General features: G+C 46.7%; 1 protein-coding gene across 5 annotated transcripts in view; it reads left to right on the top strand.

The window, feature by feature from the left end:
- Positions 1–308: 308 nt before the first annotated feature.
- The window catches only part of ADCYAP1R1 (ADCYAP receptor type I), an 86151-nt gene continuing 60535 nt past the window's right edge, over positions 309–25924 (top strand). For all 5 annotated transcript variants that reach the window (XR_012485065.1, XM_074284570.1, XM_074284569.1 and 2 more), the window contains exon 1: positions 309–453. The gene's annotated coding sequence lies outside the window, so the exon portion shown is untranslated. The remainder of the gene's footprint in view (positions 454–25924) is intronic.

Consider the following 25924-nt stretch of genomic DNA (forward strand, 5'->3'; position numbering starts at 1 on the left):
GAATGGGAATGGGGGTGAGGAGGGGCTCCCGAAACCTCTGTCCGCAGCACCCCCTTCTTAGGGCCCACATCCACTTGACTGCCTGCGATCTGGGGGCGCAGCAGGAATATACTCCCCCTCTCCCTGCCCCCCCAACAGCCGCAGCCGCCTTATTTGCATGGCTCCGCCTCCCGCCTCGCCCCTTCCCCCCCTCCCCGCTTTGGCTGGTGCGGAAGGCCGCGATTGGACAAAGCCGATTCTCGCCCCACCTCTTGGGTGCCCCCTCCCCCGCCCCGCCCCCTCTCCCCCTCCCCCTCCCCGCCCCCACCCCCCAGGCAGGGCTGCGGAGGCTCCAGGCTTCGGCTCGGTTTCGCAGGAGTCGCGCGCCAGGCTAGCGGGACTGACGGCCGGGCTGGCCGGCCGACGGACGGGCGGAGACGGCTGCGAGCGGGGAGAGCTGCGGAGGAAGAAAAGGCGAGTAAAAGCCCCTGGGCTCAGCGCGAGAGAAGGAGGGAGCCGAGGAGGGCGAAGGAGGGAGGGAGACGAGGAAATGGGGAGACAGCGAAATGCAGAGACAGCTAGCCCAGGCAGGGCTGCAGTCAAATGGGGGGGTCCCCCGCTCCGAGCTGCTGCAGCCTGGCCGCCCCCTCCCTCGCGCCGCCCCGGTGCTCGGCCCCCGCCCGCCCGCCGCAGTCTGCCCGGGGCTGTCGGTCAAGGACGAGAAGCCCCCCCATCCATCCACCCATCCCCCTCGCTTCCCTGCAGCTCCGCGCCCCCGCATCAGGGCTCCTTGGACCCAGGCCCAGCGTGGCCCCGGGCGGCCGCATCTGGGGGCTACCCTCGGGTCCCGGGACCGAGGACAAGGGGGTCTGCCTTACTCCCCCTTCCCCTCGCGCGCACTCTCCAGGAAGACATCAGCAGGCAGGGCCATCTCTTCCCCTCCCCCCCCAGCTACCCCGGGACGGCCGGGCGACCCTCCCCCTGGGGCTGCCCGCTGCGGGATGGAGGAAGAGAGTGACGCCAGGGTGAATGAATGACTGCGCAGAGGCCGCCGGCGGCCGCGGGCTGCGCCGGGGACCAGCGCGGAGTCTGCGGGGTGCCGGCCGCCGAGGGGGGGTGTCGGGGCAGCGTGGGCCCCGCCCGGGAGGCCGGCGCGGGGATGGGGGGATTCCCCTCGGACACCTGTTGGGGAGACCGTGGCACTTCTCGGGGAGGGCGCGGGGGGATGCGAACGAAAACGCCCGAGGACCCGGGCTCGTGGAAGCGTCAAGGAGTCCCCTGAACCTTTGCCTTTTCCGCTTTGCCTTCCTCTGCCTTCATTTCCTTTCTCCTCTTTTCCTCCTTCCTCTGCCTTCATTTCCTTTCTCCTCTTTTCCTCCTCCTTCCCTTCCTTTGCTCTCCTTTCCCTCCTCCCTTTCTCCCTCCCCTCGGCTCCCCCTCCCTCTCCATCTCTGCCCTCCCCCTTTCCTCTCCCCTGCATCCTGGTCCTTCGCCCCTCCAGCCGTCCCTCCAACCCCCCTCCCGTTCCGCCTCGGTGCAGGCCGGGCCTTGAGGCGGCGGGGGGCCGGTGCGCGGAGGGCGCGGAGCCAGGCCCGCGGGGCCCTTTTCCGCGCTGTCTGGCTCGCGTGGCCCTTTCCCTCCCCCTCCCCGCTCAGAAAGGTCCCTAGGGATGGCTCTAGATGGTCAGCCCGGGACGGGGCTCCGGGGATTCTGAGCTCTGGCTAAAGCGAGGCGGGCGGCCGCGGGCTCCGGCGGGAAATGCGGCCCCCCTTCCGCCCCCTTCCCCCGGCTTCGGGCGCCTCCGGACCAGGGCAGGGGCCCGAGCCGGGATCCGCCCGAGCCGCTCTCGGGGGGAGCCCTGCGGCCCGGAAAACGCAGCCGGGCCGTCTCCCGGGGACTGTAAACACCGCAGATGGGGGTGGAGCGCTGGCCAACTTGCTCCTCCGTCCGTCTGGACTGTCCTTGGACAGGAGGAGCCGAGGAAGGAGGGAAAGAATGAATGAACGAACCGACGAACGAGCGAGCGGGGCCCTCGGCGGGGCTCGGCCTCAAAGCGGGGCGGCGGAGGGAGAGCCAGGCGGGGGCCAGGCCCGGCCCGTCTCCCTTCCTGCAGGCCGGGGGGGGGGGGGTCCAGTGCCGGGGCCAGCGTCCTCCAGCGCTCTGGAAGGCAAAGGTCTCGGCCCCTCTGATGCCCGGCGCTAAGCAAGCAGGGCCAGCGCCTTCATAGGGGAGAGGAGGGCCCGCCATCAGCACCAGGGACTGTCCAGTGGCTTGGCGGGCACGACTAGAGTCCTGGGGAAAGGGAAGAGACTCAGCCAAACTCTGGCCTGGGGCTCATCCCTCCCCACGGGCCCCGGAGGCCCCTCCCCCCGGACATCAGGGATGGGGGAAGCCCGGAGGCCGCCGGCTGTCCCGGGCCACCGAGGCCTCCAGTCAGGCCAGCTCCGGCCTTGGGGAAATGAGTCTGAACTTCCAGGCCAGAGACCCAGCACATCAAGTGGGGGGGAGGGGCCGAGGGGGAGGCAGGGCCCTGGTCTGGCCTCCAGACCAAGGCCTCTCTGGAGCAAGTCTCTGGCCCTTGAGGGGCTCAGCCTCTGTCTGTAGTAGTTCCCTTACTCGGCGCCCCTCCAAAGCAGGACTCATCCCCCAGCACCCCCTGGATGCCACGGGCCCTTGGCTTAGAAGGATCCCTCTTCTCAACGGACCCTTTCCGCTGAGTCTCCCCTGATGCACCGCAGTTTAAATCACTCCCATTTGCCCGTTCCCAGACACTCGCTAGGCTCTTAGCGAATGCTTAGTGGATGACATTGCCGCAGGGCATTGAATTTAGCAAAATGAGCTAGCAAGACCGTTATTAACCCCCTTTTACAGATGAACAAACTGAGGCTCCACGAAGAGAAATATTTTACCTGCAGGGATCCCACATTTTGGAGATGTCTGAGATGGGATCGAGGCTCGGGCTTCTGTCTTTAGGGTTTATTTGCTGCCTCTCAGAGCCACAGAGGTTGGGGAAGGGAACTATTTAAAGCCCCAGCATTGGAAACTTGCCTGGGGCCTCCTTCAGACGGGAACAAAATCTGGGGGCACTTCTGGGCCCAGCACATTCCCAGGGGGCGTCCCAACCCCAAAGTCCCCGCCCCTGCAGCCTCGGGGCTTCGTTTGTAAAAGGAGAGCAGTAGTGGCTCCCGGCTGCCCCCAAACACTGTGAGGGTGCATCTGGGCCGGCCTGTCCCCCCCAGATCCGACCAGCCGCAGGGCTCGTTTCCTGCCCCCGCCGGGGATTTGGAGCTGAAAGGGACCTTCAAGGCCACTAGAGAGAGGAAGAAACTGAGGCCCCTGAAGCTGTGACTTTGACTCCATGATTGCGCAGCTCCCAAGTAGCAGAGCCAGAATTTGGGGTCCGCCCCCTCATTTCATATTCAGCCTGCGAAGTTGGGGCTAAGGTTCATCTTACACTGGCAGAGAAACCAAAGCAAAGATTGGCAGGCCGCTGGGCCTGAAAGCGGGTGAGCACTGAGTTCAAATCCCACCCGCGGCGCAAGTCTCAGCCCCCTCTGAGCCTCAGTTTCCTTCTCTGTAAAAGTGGAATGGTTCCGCCTGCGGTGCAGAAGAAGCTGGCGAAACCGGTTCTTTTGCAAATAGGGGGGAGGAGGGAGGGAGGAGGGAGGGAGGGGGGGAGGAGGAAGGGAGGGGGGAGGGCGTAGAGGCGGCAGGCTTTGCTCCAGGTGAGCTTTGCTCCAGGTGAGTCTGTGCAAGACTTTTGCCACGTGGAAGCCTAGAAAGGTCAGGGAGCTGAGAGGGAGAGACGAGTGAGTCCGGCTGGCTCGCGGACGCTGAGTGACGTGTGCGAATCCAGGCGGAGGGAGGGCGGGGGCAGAAATGAGGGCCCAAGCTTGGGGGATGGGCGGCAAGGAGACCGAGGGGCCGCCGTGGGGCCGGCTCGCGGGGGGGGGGGGGGGGGGGGGATGGGACCGCGGGCTCGGCGCCCCGAAGGAGCCCCACTGGCGCACTGCTGGGCCTCCGAGTACTGGAGCAAACGCAGGCCCCGGGATGACTCCCCCGGGAAGGCTTAATCTCGCTTTGTCGCGGAGGTCACAGGGACCCCCCCCCCCCCACCCTGCACACAAGCACGTGCACGCGCGACGCCCCGCTGGCTCCGGGCCCGGCCCTTTCTGAGTCCCAGGTCTTTCAAGTCAGTGCAGAATGAGGGCTGCGCCACAGGGGAACTCGAGAGCCGGGGACCCCCAAAATGGGTCTTTGTCATTTACCTGAAAGCCAGTGAGCAAAGGGAGGGGGCTGCCCGGGCAGGAGGCTGGGCTTGGGGAACCACAAATCAGCCCCGGCCGGCCGAGAGAGCGCCGAGACGCCTTTAGGACAGATGAGCCAATTACGAGGCCCCGGTGCCCACCTGCCCCAGCCGCGGGCAGGGCCTGGCCTGTTGTTACCAAGGCTGCCACCGCAGCGCCTGCCAGCCCTTCCTCAGCCACGGTGGGCTGCGGGGCGCATTACAGGTGGGACCCCCCTCCCAGGGAGGCTGCCTGGCCCCAAGGGCCGCAGAAAAGGCCTTCAAGCTGGAAAGCAGGCATTTCCTAGCACCGAGGCCCTGCTGGAAGCCCGGGGGAAAGAGGGGGAGGAAAAAGCCGCAAGGTGGGAGTCCGCCCTCCCCAGCCCCGGTCCAGGGCCTGGCCCTCCCTCTCTCTGAGCCTCCGTTTCCTCCCTGAGGATTTTGGAGGAGAGGCGGCATGTAAGATTCCTTCCGAACAGAAAAGGCTCGGCCTCCAGTCTGCTTCAGATAAACTGATTTGCAAGACAAGGGGGGGACCAAAGAAGGGCTGTGTGCCGAGAGGAGAGAAAGACAAAGACCGGAGCGGGCAGGCAGGGGCCAGGAATGACCTGGGAATGCCAGTCATCAGCTTTCCTCTCTCCCTCTCTCTCTCTCTCTCTCTCTCTCTCTCTCTCTCTCTCTCTCTCTCTCTCTCTCTCTCTCTCTCTCTCTCTCTCTCTCTCTCTCTCTCTCTGTGTGTGTGTCTCTCTGTGTCTCTCTGTCTCTGTCTCTGTCTCTCTCTCTTTCTCTCTCTCTCTCTCTGTGTCTATCTCTCTGTCTCTCTGTCTGTCTCTGTCTCTCTCTCTCCTCTTTCTCTATGTCCCTGTCTCTGTCTGTCTGTCTCTCTTTCTCTTTTTTTCTCTCTGTGTCCCTGTCTCTGTCTCTCTCTCTCTCTTTATCTCTTCTCTCTCTCTCTGTCTCTCTCTCTCTCTGTCTCTCTCTCTCTGTGTCTCTCTCTCTCTCTCTCTCTCTCTCTCTCTCTCTCTCTCTCTCTCTCTTCTCTCTCTCTCTCTCTCTCTCTCTCTCCTCTTTCTCTATGTCCCTATCTCTGTCTGTCTCTCTTTCTCTTTTTTTCTCTCTGTGTCCCTGTCTCTGTCTCTCTCTGTCTCTTTTTTCTCTCCCCATCTTTGTCATCTCAGCACAGACTGGAGATTGCTCTTGTACTTCCTTGTGTTGCATTATAGTCATTATTATTAAATTGAGAATTAACCACTTTATAAAATAATCATTTTTTGCTTTCTTATGTAGAAAGTTCCTAGCCCAGTCTCCCTGCACAATAGTAGCTTCTTAATTCTGGGGCCCTTCAGTGATGAAGTACCTTTAGGTTCATAAAGCACTTTAGGTGTTTTGCCTCATTTTATTTCTTGGCAGTACTCAGGGAGATAGGCCCTCACCAGTGTTCCCATTTTAAAGATGAGGAAATCGGGTGAAGCGCCTTATCCAACATCACACAGCTGGTAGTCCTGTCTGAGGCAGGATTTGAATGCCGGTCTTCCTGACTCTCTATCCAGCCCTCTAAACATTGCAGTGCTCCTCTGCCTCAAGTGATTAGAGCCAGCTTTGGAACTCATATCTTCTTTACTGAAAGTCAGTCTGATTAAGGAAGTGTTCTGCTGGCAGTGCTATGGGCCTGGGAATCATGGACCCTTGCAGATTCTGAAGGATCAGTACAGCAGGTGATTCAGCATGGAGAACATGTAGGACCCGTAACAGTTACAAATATGGTGGGGCCACTGGGAATCTTGTCCCCCGTGATCAAATTGAGATGGGGAACAAATGCTTTCAGTCCTTCAGTGGCTAAAAATAGCCTCACCTGGCCAGCCAGCCAGAAGAGTAAGCTCACATAGGAAGCCCCCAGCCAGCCCAGCCTCCTCTGAAAGGGCATTTCACGCTCCTTGTCCTGAGCCCAGGAAGCCATCCACAAAGACTTGTTCTCAGACATCATCAACATAACATGTATACTCAGCGTAGGAAGCGGCCAGTCACAAATGGAGAGCCTCTGACTGCCCCCTTGCCCTCCCACACACACACTGATCAAAAAAGCAGAGAAAGCCATCCTCCGTGAGAGGTTCATGGAAAGACATAGGGCAGGACGAGAAGGGCCGGGTGGGTGCCTGGGAGGCAATGCCCCTGACTTGTCAAAGGATCTGGAGAATAAATGACTCCCCAGCTTCCTTAAGCAGTGGGAACTCTCCTTGGCTTCAGAATGGCGTTCAGTCTGCACAAAGGTGATTTGAAAACAGCTTTCAGGGGACTGGGGGATGACATCCAGCAGAGAGACTAGCTCGCTTCCTGTGTACAGGCTGTACCCAGACAATAATGAGACTGCTTTGTTCAAATTCTAGAACTCAAGCATCCAGTGAGTGCTATGTTCCAAAAACAGCCCCTCGTGGAGCGACATGGATTCCCCGTCTGCTCAGCTTTCTGTAATCCCTTTCTGGGAAGAGCAGCATCTTTCCACAGACACTCCATGAAGAGCCTGTGGTGCCCACCTGCCTCCAGTGCACTCCCTAGCACACCACCGTCCTAGCTTTATGACACCAGGCAAATCACTGTGTGCCTCGATTCCCTCATCCGCAAAATGAGAGGGCTGCCCAAGGTGCTCCGTCGTGTCCAAAATGCAGTGATCTGTGGTTCTAGTTAATTACCAAATTAATTCATTTAATTACTCACCAAAAATGTGACAAAGGTTTTCATGATGAGAAATATTCAGTGAGAGGAGCTAGAGGATTGAGCTACTTGGTAAACTCATAACTAATTGATCAGCTGTTCCCAAGGACCATGGACTCAGTGCTCCACGTCAGCTTTCAGAGACAACGACAGAGAAAGGAAAACAGAGTGGAGTGGAGTGGCAGAGGAAAAATGAAGGGAAAGACAAGGAAAATTGGAGGAAAGGAGAGACAGAGACAGAGACAGAAATAGAGAGAGAGAGACAGAGAGACAGAGACATAGAAAAAGAGAGAAAGACGTAAAGAGGAGAGAAAGGGAGACAGAGAAAAACAGAGACAGAGAGAGAAAGGAAGGAAGGAGGAATCTGAATCCTCAGCTGTACATCATGTTCATTGCTTTATCTTCCGTGTTTTGGATGCTTCCCAAGGCTTCCAGAGGCACAAAGAGGGTGGGGGGTGGGGTAAACTGATATTTTGGTTGCCAGATTCAAAGAGAGGTCACAGAGTGGAAAACTAGAGGTGGCTCTAACAAGAGAAATGGAGTCCAGGTAAATGTGAAGTCGATATTTTACTTATGCATGTGCTTAATTAAAATAGACAATCTGACAGCAGTTTGTATGAAAAACATCTGAGGGTCCTGGGGGTCTTCAAGCCAAAGAACAATGGCTGGTTTGAAGTGGCAGCCCCACATCCCCAAGGCAGCAGGAGCCTCTTCCTTAGGACAGTACCATCTTGAGAATGAGGCTCCATCCTAGTCAGAAGGCTTGTGTTACCTTCTTGGTATAGTTTGTTTATTTTAAATCTTAATAACCCACATCACAAACACTCAAATACATGAGTGGATATTTTTTAAGATAATGGACAAACCCTCACTCTCTTACTAATGTGCACGTCTCACACTTTGTGGCTGTTATTACCATGGAAAGATGAGTAGAGAATGTAGCCAGATAGGTAGACATCCAGCCTCCAAGTCAAGAAGCCCTGGGTTTCAGCCCTGCCTCTGACATGTTACTTGTGACCTTGTCCAAGTCTCTTCATCATCCATGCTCCACCCCACCAGGCAACTCACTTAAACGGAGACACAGAGTGCCTCGTTGGTAGTTCTATGTCCCCCAAAATCATGGGTCCAGACAAAAAAAGATGCCATTTCAAAAATGCATGGGGAGTCATTCACTCAACCAACAAGCATTTATTAAGCACTTATTGTTTGTGAGGTACTTTAATAAAAATACCATCCACTCTTCAAGGAGCTCACAGACAATGGGGCAGTCAATATGAGAAAACATTGTACCTTGCTTATTCTTGGTTCAGCAAACCAGCAGCACAGAAAGGCAGCAGTGTAGATTCCAGCCCAGCACAAAAAGCAAAATGGCAGTCCTGGAACCCTAGACACAATAAGGACAACTAGGCTGGGTCACCCCAGCACAATGGTTGAGCCACCAACCACAAAGGCCCAGCAAATAAAGGTAGTGACTAGGTCCCTGATCCCTAATACAAGAAGTTTGGGATAGTGCCCCTTTGCACCTTTCAAGTGGAGCTCACTTTTTAAAAATGAATTTAAAAAAAGAACCCTGACCATAGAAATTTCTATAGTGACAGGGAAAATCAAAGTACAAACTCAGAATAGAACAATATCAAAATGCTTACATGTAATGTTTTAAAGGAAAATATGAATTGTTCTCAAGCCCAAAAAGTCCTTTTGGTAGAGCTCACAAAAAGTTTTAAAAATCAAATGAGAGCAGTAGAAGAAAAAATGAAAAAAGAAATGCAAGAAAATTATGAAAAGAAGACACAAAAATTGATTGAAGAAAACAACTGCTTAAAAAAATTGGAAAAAATGGGGGGAAAATCCACTAAAGAAAATAAATTCCTTTAAAATTAGAATTGGAGGGGGAAGCTTAGATGGCACAAAAGGGGCAGCTATGTTGACACAGTGGATAGAGCACTGTACCTGAAGTCAAGAGGACCTGAGTTCAAATCCAGCCTTAGACACTTGACATTTACTATCTGACTTGGACAAGTCACTTAATTCCAACTACCTCACCAACTCAATAGTTGTTAATATGTGGTGGTCAGAAGGGAAACACTGGTGAGTTCCTACAGGGTGAAAGAAGAGAGAAAAGTGTAAAAGTGTGTGTGGGGGGGGAGGAATTGGATGGGGGGAAATACACAGCAATAATAACTGTAAATATTAATGGGATAAACTCTCCAATAAAACAAAAAAAAAATAGCAGAACAGATTAAAAGCCAGAATGTTGTTTATATGTTTATAAGAAATACATTTGAAGCAGAAGGACACATAATAAAGGTAAAAGGCTGGAGCAAAATATATCATGCTTCAGCTGAAGTAAAACAAAAAATCAGGTATAGCAATCGTGATCTCAGACAAAACAAAAGCAAAAATAGATCTAATTAAAAGAGAAACTGCTAAAAGATACCATAGACAATGAAGCAATATCAATATTAAATACATGTACATCAAGTGATATAGCATTCAGATTCTTAGAGAAGTTATGTGAGTTACAGGTGGAAATAGATAGCAAAACTACACAGTGGGGAACCACAATCTCTCCTTTTCAGAATTAGATAAATATAACCACACAAGATATAAATACACAAGAACAAAGTTAAGGGGGTACATAAAATTTCAGAAAACTTAGATATGATAAATATCTGGAGAAAATTGGATAGGGATAGAAAGGAATGTACCTTTTTCTCACCAGTACTTGGCACCTACACAAAAAATGGACCATTTAATTAGGGTATAAAAAACTCATAATCAAATCCAGAAAGACAGAAATTTTAAATGAATCTTTTTCAGTTCATGATGCAATAAAATTTATGTGTAATAAAGGGACATAGAAAGAAGATTGGAAACTAAATAATCTAATCCTAAAGAACGAGTAGATCAAATGACAAATCATAGAATCAATCAATAATTTCATCCTAGAAAATGATGATAATGAGACAATATATCAAAATTTATGGGATGCAGCCATGTAAAGGGCTAGAACTGAGCAATGCACTTGGATGATGAAGCACGTTAGATTAATTGCCAATTGGACGGTTCCCTATTAACTTGTTTGAAGGTTGACCCTCCCCAGCTGTTCTGTGCTGACTTGATTGGTGGGACAAAGAGGGGGAAGTGACTTGTGTGGGAGGAGTAGGAGAAACTTGGGTGGTGGAACTCATGCTCACTCGCACTTGGGACCTGGCGTTGGAGGCGACGGTAAAGATATAGAATAAAGACGTTTAGTGATCCTGACTCCTGCTGATTTCTGGGAAGATAGAGTTCCAGCACAGCCAAAACAGTACATATGGGAAATATATCTTTAAATTTTATGTAAATAAAATAGAAAAAGAATAGATCACTGAATTGGTCATTCAAGTAAAAAAAAAAAAAAAAAAAAAAAACCTTTAAAAAAATTTAAAATCTCCAATTAAATACCAAATTAGAAATTCTGAAAATCAAAGGAAATAAAATTAATAAAATTGAAAGTAATAAAACTATTGAACTTATAAATAAAAACTAATAGTTGGTTTTGTGAAAAACAATAAAATAGATGAACTTTTGGTTAATTTAATTTTTAAAAAGAAGGAAGAAAGCCAAATTAGCAGTATCAAAAATGAAAATTTTTTTTAGTGAATTTGCCACCAATGAAGAGGAAATTAAAAAAATAATTAGGAGCTATTTTACCCAATTGTATGTCAATTCAATGCCCAATTGTATTTCACAATCTAAGTGAAATGGATGAATATTTACAAAAATACAAATTGCCCAGATTAATAGAAGAGGAAATAAAATATTTAAAAACCCCATTTTATAAAAAGAAATTTTATAAACCATCAATAATCTTTCTAAGGAGACAGATTTATAAATGAATTCTACCAAACATTTAAAGAACAATTAATTCTAATATCATATAAACTAATTGGAAAAATAGGCAAAGGAGGAGTTCTACCAAATGCTTTTTGACACAAATATGATACTTTTATCTAACCTGGAAGAGTCCAAATAGACAAATAAAACTGTAGGCCAATTTCCCTAATCGATATTGATACGAACATTTTAAATAAAATATTATCAAAGGGATCACATAATTTATCATGAGGATAATATACTATAACCAGGGGGGATTTATACCAGAAATTCAGAGCAGGTTCAGTATTAGGACAACTATTAGCACAGTTGACCATATCAATAACAAAACCAGCAGAAAGCATATGATTATCTCAATGGATGCAGAAAAAGTTTTTTTTTTTTAAACAAAATGCAGCATCCATTTCTATTAAAATCGCAAGAGTATAGGAATAAATGGAGCTTTCTTTAAAAAAAATAAGTATTATCTGTCTAAATCCACTTGCAAGTATTATCTGTAATGGAGATAAACTAGAAGTTTATTTAAATAAAATCAGGGTAAAAGAAAGATGCCCAAGTATCACAACTATAATTCAATAATGTACTAGAAATATTAACTTTAGCAATAAGAGAGGGAAAACTATCTTTGCAGATGATATGATGATATATTCAGAGAATCGACTTAAAAACTAGTTGAAATAATTAACAACTTTAACAAAGTTTCAGGATATAAAATAAACCCATCTAAATCATCAGAAAAACAAATTGCATTTAAAATAACTATAGACAATATAAAATATTTCAAAGTCTACTTGCCAAGTCAAACCCAGGAACTAAATGAATACAATTACAAAACACTTCACATAAAAAAAGTCAGACCTAAACAGTTATAAAACTATCAATTGTTCATGAGTAGGCTAAGCTAATATAATAAAAATTACAATTCTACATAAATTAATTTACTTATTTGATGTCTTACCAATCAAATCACCAAAAGTTATTTTAGAGATAGAAAAAATGACAAATTTCACTTGTTAGAACAAAAGATCAAGAATGTCAAGGGAAATAATGAAAAAAAAAGGAAGGTGGCCTAGATATACCATATCTAAAACTATATTCTAAAGCAGCAATCATCAAAAATATTTGATACTAGTTTAGAAATAGAGTGGTGAATCAGTGGAATAGATTAGGCACACAAGACACAATAGTAAATAATTATAGTAATCTACTGTTTAATAAATCCAAAGATTCCAGTTTCTGCAATAAGAAGTTACTATTTGACCAAAAAAAAAAAAAACTGCTGAGAAAATTGGAAAACAGTACGGCAGAAACTAGACATAGATCAACATTTCACATACGCCAAGATCTTAAGGTCAAAATGGGCACATGATTTAGATATAAAGGGTGATACTATAAGCAAACTAGTAGAGCAAAGAATGGTTTGCCTGTCAGATCTATGAAGAAGAGTAGCAAACATGAAATAGAGGACATTATGAAATGCAAAATGGATGATTTTGATTACATTAAGTTAAAAAGGCTTTATACAAACAAAATCAGTGCAACCAAGATTAGAAGGGAAAACAATTTTTATAACAAATATTTCTGATAAAGGCCTCATTTCTCAAATATATAGAGAAGTGAATCAAATTGATAAGAAACGAAGTTATTCCCCAGTTGATAAATGGTCAAAAGATATAGTAACAGGCAGTTTTCAGATGAAAAATTAAAGCTGTCTATAGCCATATGAAAAAAATACTCAAAATTACTATTGATTAGAAAAGTGCAAATTAAAATAACTCTGGGGTATCACCTCACATCTATTAAATTGGCCAATATGATGGAAAAGGAAAAAAGATACAAAGTTGGAGAAGATGTGGGAAAATTGGGATATCAATGCATTGTTGGTGGAGTGTGAATTGATCAAACCATTCTGCAGAGCAATTTGGAACTATGCCCAAAGGGCTATAAAATTGCATACCCTTTGATCCAGCAATACTCCTGTTAGCTCTCTATCCCAAAGATATCCTCCTAAAAGGGGGAAATGCTTTATTTGTACAAAAATAGTTATAGCAGTTCTTTTTGTGGTGGCAAAGAATTGGAAACTGAGGGGATGCCCATTAATTGGTGAATGGCTGAACGAGTTGTAGTATATGAAAGTAATGGATTATTGTTGTTCTATAAGAAATGATAAGCAGGCGAATTTCAGAAAAACCTGGAAAGATTTACATGAATTGATGCTGAGTAAAGTGATCAGAATGAGGAGAACTTTGTATTTGGTAATAGCAACAGTATGCAATGATCACCTACAATTAACTTAGCTCTTAACAAGACAATTTCAAAAAACTTATAATGAGAAAGGCTGACCACATCCAGAGAAAATTATGAAGTCTGAATGCAGATCAAAGCATACTATTTTCACTTTTTTTGCTTGTGACTTTCCCTTTTGTTCTGTTTCTTCTTTCAAAACATGACTATTATGGAAAGATGTTTGCGTGATTGTACATGTAAAATCTAAATCAGATTGCTTGTCATGTTGGGGAGTGGGGATGGGAGGGAGGGAGGAAAAGAGAGAGAGAGAGAGAAGAAGAGGAAGAGGAAGAGGAAGAGGAAGAGGAAGAGGAAGAGGAAGAGGAAGAGGAAGAGGAAGAGGAAGAGGAAGAGGAAGAAGAAGAAGAAGAAGAAGAAGAAGAAGAAGAAGAAGAAGAAGAAGAAGAAGAAGAAGAAGAAGAAGAAGAAAGAAAGAAACCAAAAGCAAGCAGTAGGAGCACCTGAGCCAGGGCAAAGAAGCAAAGTCAGGAGATGGAGAATCTTTTTGAGGACCCAGAGTCCATGGGATAAACTCTGGGAGAGAGACAAGGTCAGAGCTGTACTGTAATAAAAGCATCTTGGCAGCCAAGCGGAGGATGGTTGGGAGAAGGGGTGACAGGTGGCCAGGAGACTACCTCGAAGGCTATCTAGAACAAGGGCAGAGCTGAGGGGCTGGGGGCCTGCATTGCAATGGTGACTATGTAAGAGTAGAGAAGGGAAAGTGCAGGAAAGAAGGTAGGAAATGATCTACTAGGCATCGCATTGGATTGGAGTACCCTAGATCACTGAAAGGATGAGGTTCCAAGTTGAGTAGAGCCTGGACTTGTGATTTCTTTGGTACAGAGTTCTAAGTGGACCCCAGCATTAGAGAGTGAGACCAGCCTCTCACAAAGGCTCAATCATGATTTGTCTCTTTCTGCCCAGCCCTGCCAGCATCATCCTCACTTTTAACTCTTCTTGGCCCGTTTCAGGTGGGTCTGATGGGCATTTCTCTGCTTCCTGGAGGCTGAAGTTTGGGGGAATCATTTCTTCACCCATCTCCTCCTCCTTGTCTCATTTTTGACATTGAGGTGATGGGGTGAGGGGAGTGATGTTCTCTTTCAGAGGTTCTGACAACGGAGCACAAGATGGGTTGGGCAGGGCCGGCCGCCCAGCCAAAAGGGCCTGGAGCCTGAGCTGGGACGGAACCCATCTGGATGAGCTCAAAGAGAATTGGCAACAGGATGGCTGCAAGGAGATGGATTCTTTTTTTTCCAATAAGAGCTGCAGCTGTTTTAAATTGTAGACAGGTTGAACTCTACACTGCTGGGGGGACTGCCTAGACTAACAAAGCCATAGGTCCTATAGGTTATTATAGTTTATTTGTGATTTGTGCTTCTTCTTTTCAGAATAGCCCATTTGTGCCCTTTGTCCTAATTATTTTATTCTTACAAATGGGTACAAAAACTTGACAGATTTGGGGTTTCTGTATTTCAGTTCAAAATATTTATAACAAAGTTGTTTTGCCCAACCTTCTCTTTCTTTCCTCTTTCCTCTGGATGTGCTGCTTTTGTTATGCAAAAAGTCCTTATTTTTATATAATCAAATCCATTTAACTTGTCTCCCATGATTTATTCTATTTATTAAAGAGCTAAGTATTTTCCTCCTCTTCACAATGTGAAATAGATCTATCATCCACTTGTTCTCACTTTTATCTTTAGGCCATCAATTAGTTTGAAGTCTAGTGAGGTGTATAGAGAGTGAGGAGGGGGTTGCACCCCATTTGCTGCCATGCTGTTGAGCCTTTTTTTCTATTAGTTCTATAGACGGATGATTGTTTCCCTATTCTTTGTGAGCTTGGAGTCATCAAACACTCATCCGCTGTAGGCCTTTCGTTTTGATGCTGGCTTCTGTTCCACTGAACTATTGTTTTTCTTTTTATCCAGAACAAGATAATTTTGATAATTGCTTCATTGTAATATAATTACAGACCTGCAGCTGAAGTCACCCTTCCAATGGTGGGTTTTTTTCTCTAATACCCACTGACATTCACGGCTTCTCGTTTCTTCCTCTACATTTTATTGCTACTTTACTTATTCAACATTTAATGTTCCCAAGCCTTTATGAGATCCAACTGTATATCAGTCCCTGGATTGGATGCCTGAAATACAAAGAAAGAGATCAAATAGTGCCTGCCTTCCAGGAGCTGACATTCTCCAGGGAACAACTTACACAGAGAAGCAAATTCAAATTGAGGATGCCCCAGTGAGTTCTGGGGAAGGGGAAAGGGCGAGGTGGGGAGGCAGTCTTTTAGATGGGAAGTGGCCCTCGAGTTGCCTTAAAGGAGATTAGGGATTCTGAGAGCCCGAGGAGACAGGGGAGAAATCCAGGCCAGGAAGCAGATGTCGGCTTTGGCTGGGATGTAGTGGGCTTGAAGGGAAGTCAGGAGTAATGAGTCTGGAAGAGCAAGCTGGAATTCAATTATGGGAAGTTCTAAGTAGAGATGTAGGGCTTGCATCCTATCCTAAATGGAACAGGACGTCAGAAAAGCTTCTTGACCAGGGGAGTGATGAGAGTGGATTGGAGAGGGAAGGGATGGCCACCTGATGAAGAGATTTGGGTTTTTGTTAATGAAAGTCAAGCGTCCTGGTCAAAGGTGATGAGGGCCCCGTTAGCATGTGATCATGTGAGTGCGGAGAAGAGCGCAGAGCTGCTCGGCAGTGGCTCCCTAACATGGCTGGGATCAAATACAGAATCCCCTGGTTGGCTTTTAACAAAGTCCTTGATGCCTTCGCACACATACCCAGCACCCTCCACCCCACCCTGGGACCCAGGCACAGTCTCCCGGCCATTCCTTGCACAATGTACTCCACCCTCCCCACCGAGGCTGCCCCATCCTCCTCCTCTCTGCCTTCTGGGCCCTCTGGCTTCAGGTGCCAGATTAAAATCCCAGCCTCCAGAAGAAGGACACTGAGGGCCTGCAGAGCTGCAGTTGGGAGTTACCTTGGCCGTGTGTATTCCTTACCCATGTGCCTCATACACATTATATTCTATTATGGTTTTTTAATTGAATTTTTAAAAATCAACTAAATTTTCTCTCTTCCATCTCTCTGTTTCACTGCCCCACATTTAGAAAGGCAAAATCTCTATTACAAACATGTACACTCAACTAAAACAAATCCTGCCACTGGCCCTGGACACACACACACTTACACACTCACACACACTCACAAACACACACACAGTCACAGAGGTTTTCTTTGACCTTTTTTTGTTGATATTTGGGAGAAATTCTCTTCTCCTGTGCTTATGTCTTGAGCATCCCTGTCCCTATAACAGTCTTTTATGGTGAGATTCATTTTTGTTGGCTCTACTTCCAGACCACGGACTTTATGTTAGGCTAAAGCTCTGCACACTTCTGTGGCTGTTTGGGTTGATCCTGCTCTCTTGGGGTACAGCCTTGGGAATCTCAGGGATGGTTCCCTCTCATAAACTGCTGTGCTCCCACAGTGCTCTGCTCCCGGGCAAAGCCTGGGTTCTGCCCTCTTGGTCTGGCCTCTGGAAGCTCTTGCCCTGGGGAATCCACCCTTTCTGAGCTGGAACGCGCCCATGCCATTGTTCCTGATTACCCCTAGTGACCACAGACTTTTCTGTCTGTATCCCTGCATCAGCCTGGGCTGAAAAAATGAGACGTGATTTTTTCTTGGCTCTTACCATCAGTATTTGATCTAGTACATTGTTTTGGGATATTTGTAAAGACCTCGATACAGGAAGCTCAGCTCTAATTCTTCCTACTCCAATGCCTCGCACAGTTCCTGCCCACATAAAAGACCTCATTAATGCTTGTTAATTGGACCGGATCAAAATTCCACCATCTTGGCTCAATTTTCACTTGAAGCTTATGTCCATTCTATTCCCCCCCCAAAAAAAATTATAAGTGTTTTTAGGAGAATATCCATTGATTTAGGGAAGTATGAATTTTAACTACTGTTCTTGTTCTGCCATTTGAGTGAATGCCTTTATTAAAGAATTGAATCTACTGGCTGATTTTTAAAGGGAAACACTGGTAGAGGTTCATGAGCTGGTATTAGAAAGGTAGTGACAGGGTTTTCCTTAGGACCCTGAAAGTAGGAGAAACTGCTTCTCTGGGGACACAATCTGCCACTGCTTGTGCAGGTTGGGGGAGTAAGCCCCCAAAATATTATACACTAAATCTATAAAAACAATTTGGGCAATGATTCCACTCTTACCAAGTCTTCTTTCTTAAGTAACTGTGCGTGTACATGTGTAAACAAATGACCAAATATTTGACCCATTTTGAATATTTTATGTAGCGTCTTCTCCTCAGCTACTTGTTCAACTTCGGCTCCGATTGGTAGACGGTTCCCAGAAGATGGCTGCTCCTTCTCACCCCAGGCGCTTATTGCGAGGTGCTCAGTTTCTAGTCCTGGCATTCATGGGCTCCTCCCAGTGTCCTCTTCTCTATCCATACATCAGTCAGGCTCCAGTCAGCTTTTAGAAAAGGTATTTATTTATTTGTGGAATGGTAAGAGCAGTCGTTCCAAAGAGTGTTCTCCCTGAAAGTGAAGGGATGTTTTCCTGTGACACACACAGGGCTCCTGAGGAGGATTCAACTTAAATACAATTGTAGATGGGCAGCTGCTGATTCTGGCTGTCCTTTCCCCCTTCGGAGAGTCTCATGAAGTCCACTGTGCACAGAGTGGGGGTCAGCGATGGCCGAATGGCTGGGATGGGATGGGACTTTGCAGGGTGATTGATGGGTTTACCTGCTTTGGGGCTCAGTGGCTCTGCTGAAGCTCCCACCGCTCATGCTCAGGTATCGGGGGAGGAATGACACAGCTGACGTCCCACCATCGCTCCAATGGGGCGGCGCTGGCTGGGACACTCACTGCTCCCTGGCTCCTATGGCTACTGCTGCCATTTTCAGTGGAGACCGATGGGCCCCGTGATTGAACCTCAGGATCTCCTGAAGGAGATTTACCGGAGGAGCTAAAGACCAAAACATCAACATCTGCACAATTATAGAGACAACAAGCTCCGGGGCGGGATCTATTTCTGCTTCATTCACTACAGATCACAACAAAATGTGGCAAGTCTTCAAGAAGAAGGAAGTACCAGATCCTCCTACTCCCAGGAGCCACGTGCCAGTCAAAGGCAATTAGAAGCAGACGTGGAGCACCCGTTGGTTTGCCATTGGAAAAGGAGTTGGCCAAAAGTGTATGTTGTCACCTAACTGGCTTAACTTACAAGCAGAGAACATCATGCCGGGCTGGATGAATCAGAAGTCGGAATTAAGGTTTCTGGGAGAAATGTCATCAGTCTCAGACACTTCCACTCTGAAGGCACAAAGTGAAGGATCAACAAGCTTCTTGATGGGGGTGAAAGAGCAGAGTGTAAAGGCGGGCTTGGAGCCTCCCTTCCTTTCTACACCTTCATCCCGGCGACTTCCCTCCATTGACCATCTCCCATTTGTCCTGGACATAACCCATGTGTCCATAAGTGTCTGCGGTCTCTCCCACCGTTTGGCTGTGAGTCCCTGAAAGCAGAGACTTTTTTGCCTTTCTTTGTACCCCTGGCACTTAGCACAGTGTCTACCACATAGTATGTGCTCAGTCAGTGCTTATTGGCCAACTCTCGTTTTGATTTTTTGACTTTAGACTTATAGCTTAACCTAGATTGACATAATAAATGATAGACTTTTATGTATCCACAGGTTATTGTGGTTTTTCTTATTTATGTGACTTACAATAATCATTTTCTTCCTGTTAAATCATACTTATGTTCCTGGTATCAATTTTACTTGATCATATGATATACTTTTTTTGTTTGTGGCCTTATATCATTATAAATCATATTCATCACTGATAGTGATGTGTAGTTTTCTCTTTCTGTTGTATTTGAGGAGCAGAACCATATTTTTCTAATAGAGGAGACACTCCTAGTTCTCTATTTTTGAAAGCAGTTGGTGTGTATCATAAGATCATTTGATCTTTGAACATTCAGTAGAAGTTATGGGTGAATCATGTGGTCTTTTTATATGATAGCTCCTTGATGATCCAAGTGATTTCTCCTTCTAAGAGTTATTTATTTAGAGTAGCTCCTGGCAATTTGTATCCCTTAAGGTATTTCATGGTTTTGTTTTGTTTTTTTTTTTCAAAAATATTCATTAATTTCTGATCATTTTCTATGTTTCTTTTGCATTCATTGTGATCTCTTTCCATTTTTCTACAACTGATAATTTGTTCATTTTTTCTTCTGTTTATCCCACTAATAATTTTTTCCCTGATTTTTATGGGTCTTTTTACAAAAAGTTCCTTGTTTTATTTTCAATTTAATTTTTCTCATGTGTTTTATTAGTTTTCCTTTTATTTTTAAAAAATAAGTTCCTCCTTTGTTCTTGGTTCAGACATACTAATTGGTTCATTTTCTTAATTTCTTTAACTGCAAACTCAGCTCTTTAATTTTTCCTTTTTCTTTGTTGCTAATATGAGTGCTAAGGAACGTAAATTTGCCTCTGAGTTTTGCTTTGGCTGCATCCCATAAATTTTGATATGTTCTATTTATATTGTGATTATCTTTAATATATAATAACTATTGTTTCTATAATTTATAGTTTAGCCTGGCCATCATTTAATAATTTCCAGTTTACATGTAACCTTGACTCATTTGATTATATTTTCTTTTTCAATTACTAGTTTTATAGCATTATCACTGATAAATATAGTATATAAAATTTCTGCCCATCTGAATTTATCATAAGTCTTTGTGCTCCAGAATGCGACTAGTTTTGTGAGCACTCTGTGTGTATTTCCAAATTTCCAAATACGCACATAATGTATATACATATACAAAAACACATATATACAAAAAATATATATATATTTCCATATATACCTATGGAATACATGTCAATTGGCAATATATAATGTATAAATACTTATATTTGGAAATACACAGACTATTCACAAAACAATTTTATACATGTATACAGACTATTTATATATATATATATATATACATATTTTGACAATATAAATATATAAGTATATATATTCACTTTTTTTTTCTCAAGTTTGCTAAATAACCGTTATCAAAGCTGGTTTTTTCATCATCTATTCACATCTACATTTTATTTGATTTCCCCAATACAATCCAGCTATTCTCTCTTTTTACTGCTCAGTTCTTTGAGATAAGAGCTGCTAATGACTCTAACGCTCTAAAGCCTGCTCTTCTATCCCTTTATTATCTGCATGTTTATTATTTTTTTCATCAATATAATGAGAATTTTATTTTTAATAGTATTTTATTTTTCTAATACATTCACTTTTGCAATACCTTGTGTTCCAGTGTTTTCTCCCTCTCTCCCCCCTCCCCAAGATAACAAACTATCCCCTATGCAATCTGTGTGGTTTGTAACCTCAGAGCCACTCGTCCGGAGCAGCGTTGGGGTCTCCCCTCTGCTCCCCTCTCACCTGTCCCCAGCCTCCCGGAGTTCTTTAATTATCTCTGATGCAATCTGTCAGAAACAACAAATGGGGGTCTGCCCTTCCTCCTTCTCTTCACGAAGCCCAGACCGTGGACCCTCGGGCGGGGTCTCCCGTCCTCCAATCCGTCCTCAGCTCAGCAGCCAAATTGAATTTCTAACCCCCTGCCAGGCCACAAAGCTTCTTGTCCACAAAACTTCTCAATATTATGCCCAGAGATAAATAGCCTGGTATTGATGCCCTCCCACCTCTCTCTTTCTCTATCTCTGTCTCTCTGTTTCTATCTCTCTGTCTCTGTAGCCCACGCAGAACCAATTCACTTCTTCCTGGACTCCTTTCTCCCTCTTTTCCCCTCAAGACTAACTATAGCACTCTATGACCACAAAATGTGGTCGTGTTTAGTCCATGTTGGGGTGACTACTTTGAAACCTTCATTTATCAAATATTTAACAAATATCAACTATTAAAACCTTTCAACAGGCAGATATGTTCTTCTTGCCAGTTTCACCCAAAAAGCTGCTATTGAGCCATTTCTCCACTCATGGACCAAAATCAGCTTGGTTTTTTCCAATTATCTTTTGTGCCTTTCTTCCTGGTTCATGTTAGATTAAAGCGAAGGTTGGCAAACCTCTGCCAAGGGCAGGATAGTCAATATTGTGGCCTTTGTGGACCCCAAGGGAAATGAGACTCTTATGTCAATACTTAAAGGAGAAGAATCAAATTTCAATGAATTTCTTATTAAACAATCTTAAAGGATAATAATGAGGACAATTTTTAAAATATAGCTCTACTAGTGAGAATAACAGAATTCTTTTTAGGGAGCTGATATTTGACTTAATTTAGGTTCAAAGTTGCTGCTCCTTGCCATCCAAATTAATTGGGAAAGTTGTTGGCGCTGATCTGTGGAGAGATTTTACGGATTTCGTCTCTGAAAATGTCTTTTCCCACCGACGGGGGCTGCCAAATCCTGCTGTCACTCCCAGGGCATATGAGTGATGGAGCCTGAAGGCTAAGTGGCTTAAACAAGGATCTTTGCTCTGGATACATTTCTCTGGCTGCTGCTAACAAACAGGCTTTAATTAATTAGCCATAAGTCAGTGACTTTCCTTTACTTGCTTCCCAAATGAGCCGCTGGGAAACTCACTCTGGTTGCAGCCCTTTCCATTTTTCATCCCGCTGGGATGAGATAATGCGCTTTCCAGTTTCCACATTTTCTGAAGGCTACTTTCCCGCTAGCTGAGAATACTGTGGTGGGGGCACAAGCTGGTCACGGTGACCTCTGTTCAGTTGCTTTAGCCCGGCTACGGCGACCTAATAAACACGACGTTTGCCATCAAATCCAATAATAAAATAATCGACACCCACGGTGCGTCATTCGAGGCCACTTTTCTTTTCTCATTTTGACACGATGGGGATCCACTTGTATAACAAATGCCACAAAACCTCAAGGGAGCACCAGACAGGGTGGGGTGCTCTGAGTCCCCGGGACGTGCGGTGGCCATTAAACTCAGCAGCCTCCATGGACACATGAAGGATCAGCACGTCTGTGCTCCAATAAAAATCTATCTGTGGACAATGAAATTTCGATTTCATATTACTTTAACATGTCCCAAAATGTTATTTTTCTTTTGATTTCTTTTTCAACCATCTAAAAATATAAAAACAATTCTTAACTCATCGGCCATGCTGCCTAGGCTCAGGAAGACCTGAATTCAAATCTTGCTTCAGACCCTTGCTCTGAGCCCCTGAGGTTTCTGCCTGCCTCTGTTTTCTCAACTGTAATATAGATAATAGCATCTACCTCCCAGGGTAGGATCCTCAGTGCCGTGTCCAGCACATGGTAAGCACTTATTCGCTTCCTTTTCCTCTTCCCCAGTGGTGACTGAGCTAAATTGGGTGTTTATAATTTTTAGCATCCTGTGACTTCTATTTGTAACCTTTTATTTTTTCCCTGAGGCTGGGGTGAAGTGACTTGCCCAGGGTCACACAGACAGGAAATGTTAAATGTCTGAGACCAGATTTGAACTCGGGTCCTCCTGACTTCAGGGCTGGTGCTCTTTCTACCACCCCATCTCGCTGCCCCCATTTCTTGGTTTCCAACAGTTCTATGAAATTTTCCCGTGTGATTTCCTGAAATAGAATGGTTTTATTTTCTCCAGCCTTTGGGGATTTTAGCATCTTCTCCTAGTCACCCTTGCCCCCCCACGGTGGTCTGCGTGTTTCTGGACCTTTATCCATGGAGTGCTCTTCTGATTCTGCTTCCCCACTTCCCTCTCGGCAGCCTGTCCTGCGGCAGCAATGGCCCCGCTGGGGATGGCCCCGCTGTCTGGCTCGTGCTCTTCCCGGGCGTTTCGGAGCCTTTGCGGTTCGAGCTCATCCTGCCCCGCCGTTTCTGAGTCAGACTCGGGTTTTCCCTTGTTTCTTCTCACGACACTGATTCGAGCCGTGCTCCTTCCTTTCCTTGGCGCCATGTTGTCACATCTTGAGAGAACTCTAACTTGGCTTGTGGGCCTCTGGGACCATTTTCTCACGGTTTTCTTTGGGATTCTGACTTCTGGGTCAGATTTTTTTCCTTGTTTTGTTCATTGAGTAAATTAACATTTTTCTCTTGATAATTGCTTGAGTTTTGGGTTTGGGCCATTTCTTTTTCTTTCTTTTCTTTTCTTTCTTTTTTTTTTTTTTTTAGGAAGTTAGCAAAGAGGTGGGTTCTTCTGTGACAGCCTCTCACTTTTCCTTCTTTCCCCCAGTCACACGAGGGTCAACTGATGGAACTGGAGATGGTTCTCATTGGATGCTGGGATCATGAGCTACTTTACAGCTGAGGAAACTGAGTCTCAGAGAGTTAAGCGCTTTGCCCAGAGTCACCCAGTGACGGAGCCAGAATTCAAAGCTATGTCTTCTGGCTCCAAGTCATACCAAAGGAGGATGGTCTGGGCCCTTTCCAGGGGCTGTCTCCACACCCTTTAAACACATGTTGGAGTCTCCTGGCGAGGAGAAACTTTGCTATAAGATAAAATAGCTGGTAAATAAAAAGCTTGAATAAAAAATATTTTTAAAGAAAATAGCAAAAGAAAAAGTGGGAAAACAAACTCAGGAGATTCAACTGGATAAAGACATGGAGGCAGTGCAGGCAAGGAGGTGGAGGACAGATTAAGGGAGGTGAGGTTAAAATCACCTCCTTCCCCCAAAGGTTGAGGATGAAAACAAAGTCACCACCTTGCAGACAATGCCCCGCCCTCTTCCGGAAGAGGGTTCTGAGAGTGGCCCGGGGCTCGAGGGCCTTCAAGGCCCCCCGGAGGTCCTGGGAGCAGGGGCAGCTTTGTGAGCTGGGGCCCGCAAGGTCAGCTGTGTCATGGAAGACTTTTGGCAGCAGTGTGGAGAGCAGCTGGGAGAAGGGAGCCCAATCAGGGAGCAATGGCACCTAAGCAGGCGACAGCAGAGGAGGGCATGGGCGAGGTGGCGCGGACTCGGGGAAGGGTAGCGCTAAGGCACAGCCAGGTGCTGGCGCCACTTCGGAGTGCTGAAGAGCCGTGAATGGGTGCTGCCAGGAGAAGCTCAGCAGACGCTTGGCAGTGTTTGGCAGAGAGGGACGAAAGAAAGACCGGCTGAGGTGGAGGTGGCGTGCTGGCTCCTTCCACAGGCCTGGGGTCTGCCAGCCTCTAACGTGCCCTGGGAAGTCCCTCCTGCCACCCAAACTGGTGCTGCCAAGGCGGGCACGGGAGCCCGGCCCTTCCTCTGGGTTGGCCAGCTCAAGGACTCACTAGCAGCCTGCGGAGGAATCGCTCTACCGGACGGCGCAAGCTGGGAGTCCATCACACTGGGACGGGCAGCCTGGCGGAGGAGGCAGGGCACCGCACCGGGGAGCTTGCCTCCTGAATCAGAGGGCAGTCAGCCAGCAGCACTGGCTAAGCACCTACTATGTGCCAGGCACTGTGCCAGGTGCTGGGAAGATGAAGAAAGGCAAAAGGCAGTCTGTGCCCTCAACAGCTCTCCGTCCAGTGGGAGGAGGGGGGACAACAGTAACTCTGTTATATATACACAAGATGTACATACACCTGTATTGGAATAATTTATGTGATAAACTGGATGTGATCACCAGAGGGGAGCACTAGGATTTAGGGGGAACAGGAAGGCTTCTCCCCCATGTGACCTCGGGCCTCAGTTCCCTCCTCTGTGAGTGGAAGGTGGGGCCGACTTGCTATTGGCCTGGAGTCAGGGAGGCTTCCTTTGACACTTGCTAGCTGTGCGACCTTGGGCAAGTCCCAGAATCCGTCACAAGTTTCGCATCTGTAAAATGGGGTCATGGTATCTGGCTGGAGAGCAGGGTAGGGGCCGGTGAATCCAACTGCAATGACAGTCACGGGCCCCTTCTCTTCTTTCTTAAGACGAAGTTTGGGGCCCAGGAAGAAGGCGGGGGAGTCAGGCAGATCCCAAAGGGGAAGCCCCAAGCGAGCTGCCATCTAGAAGAAGGAAGGGCTTGGCCCAGCAGACCCCGGGCCCAGCTCAGGACGTGGCGCGGTCCCTCTCAGCAGCATGTCCTTGTTGTACACGTTAGGAAGCTGTGGCTTGCCCAGGGTCACGAGTGGGGCCTCTTGACCACACTCCCTCCCTTGGGTCAATGCCATGTCTGATAGACTGACTCTGTCCTTGAACAGCACAAGGTCAGCAGGGTTTCTATCCAGGTCTTAGCTTCTCTGTGACCTGATACAGAGCAACTCAATTGAGGGAGGGAGGGAGGGAGGGATGAGTGGATAGATAAGATGGATGGATGGATGGATGAATGGACAGATGGATGAATTGGGATGGATGGGATGGATGGATGGGATGGATGGATGGACAGATGGATGGATGGGATGGATGGACAGATGGATGGATGGGATGGATGGACGGACAGATGGATGAGTTGGATGGACAGATGGATGAGTTGGATGGACAGATGGACGGACAGATGGGATGAGTTGGATGGACAGATGGATGAGTTGGATGGACAGATGGACGGACAGATGGATGAGTTGGATGGACAGATGGATGGACAGATGGATGAGTTGGATGGACGGATGGATGGATGAGTTGGATGGATGGATGGACGGACAGATGGATGAGATGGATGGACAGATGGATGAGTTGGATGGACAGATGGACGGACAGATGGATGAGTTGGCTTGGATGGATGGACGGACAGATGGATGAGTTGGATGGACCGGATGGATGGATGAGTTGGATGGATGGATGGGACGGACAGATGGATGAGTTGGATGGACAGATGGACGGACAGATGGATGAGTTGGATGGACGGATGGAT

This window comes from Sminthopsis crassicaudata, chromosome 1 (genome assembly GCF_048593235.1).
Source record: "Sminthopsis crassicaudata isolate SCR6 chromosome 1, ASM4859323v1, whole genome shotgun sequence".
NCBI lineage: Eukaryota > Metazoa > Chordata > Mammalia > Dasyuromorphia > Dasyuridae > Sminthopsis > Sminthopsis crassicaudata.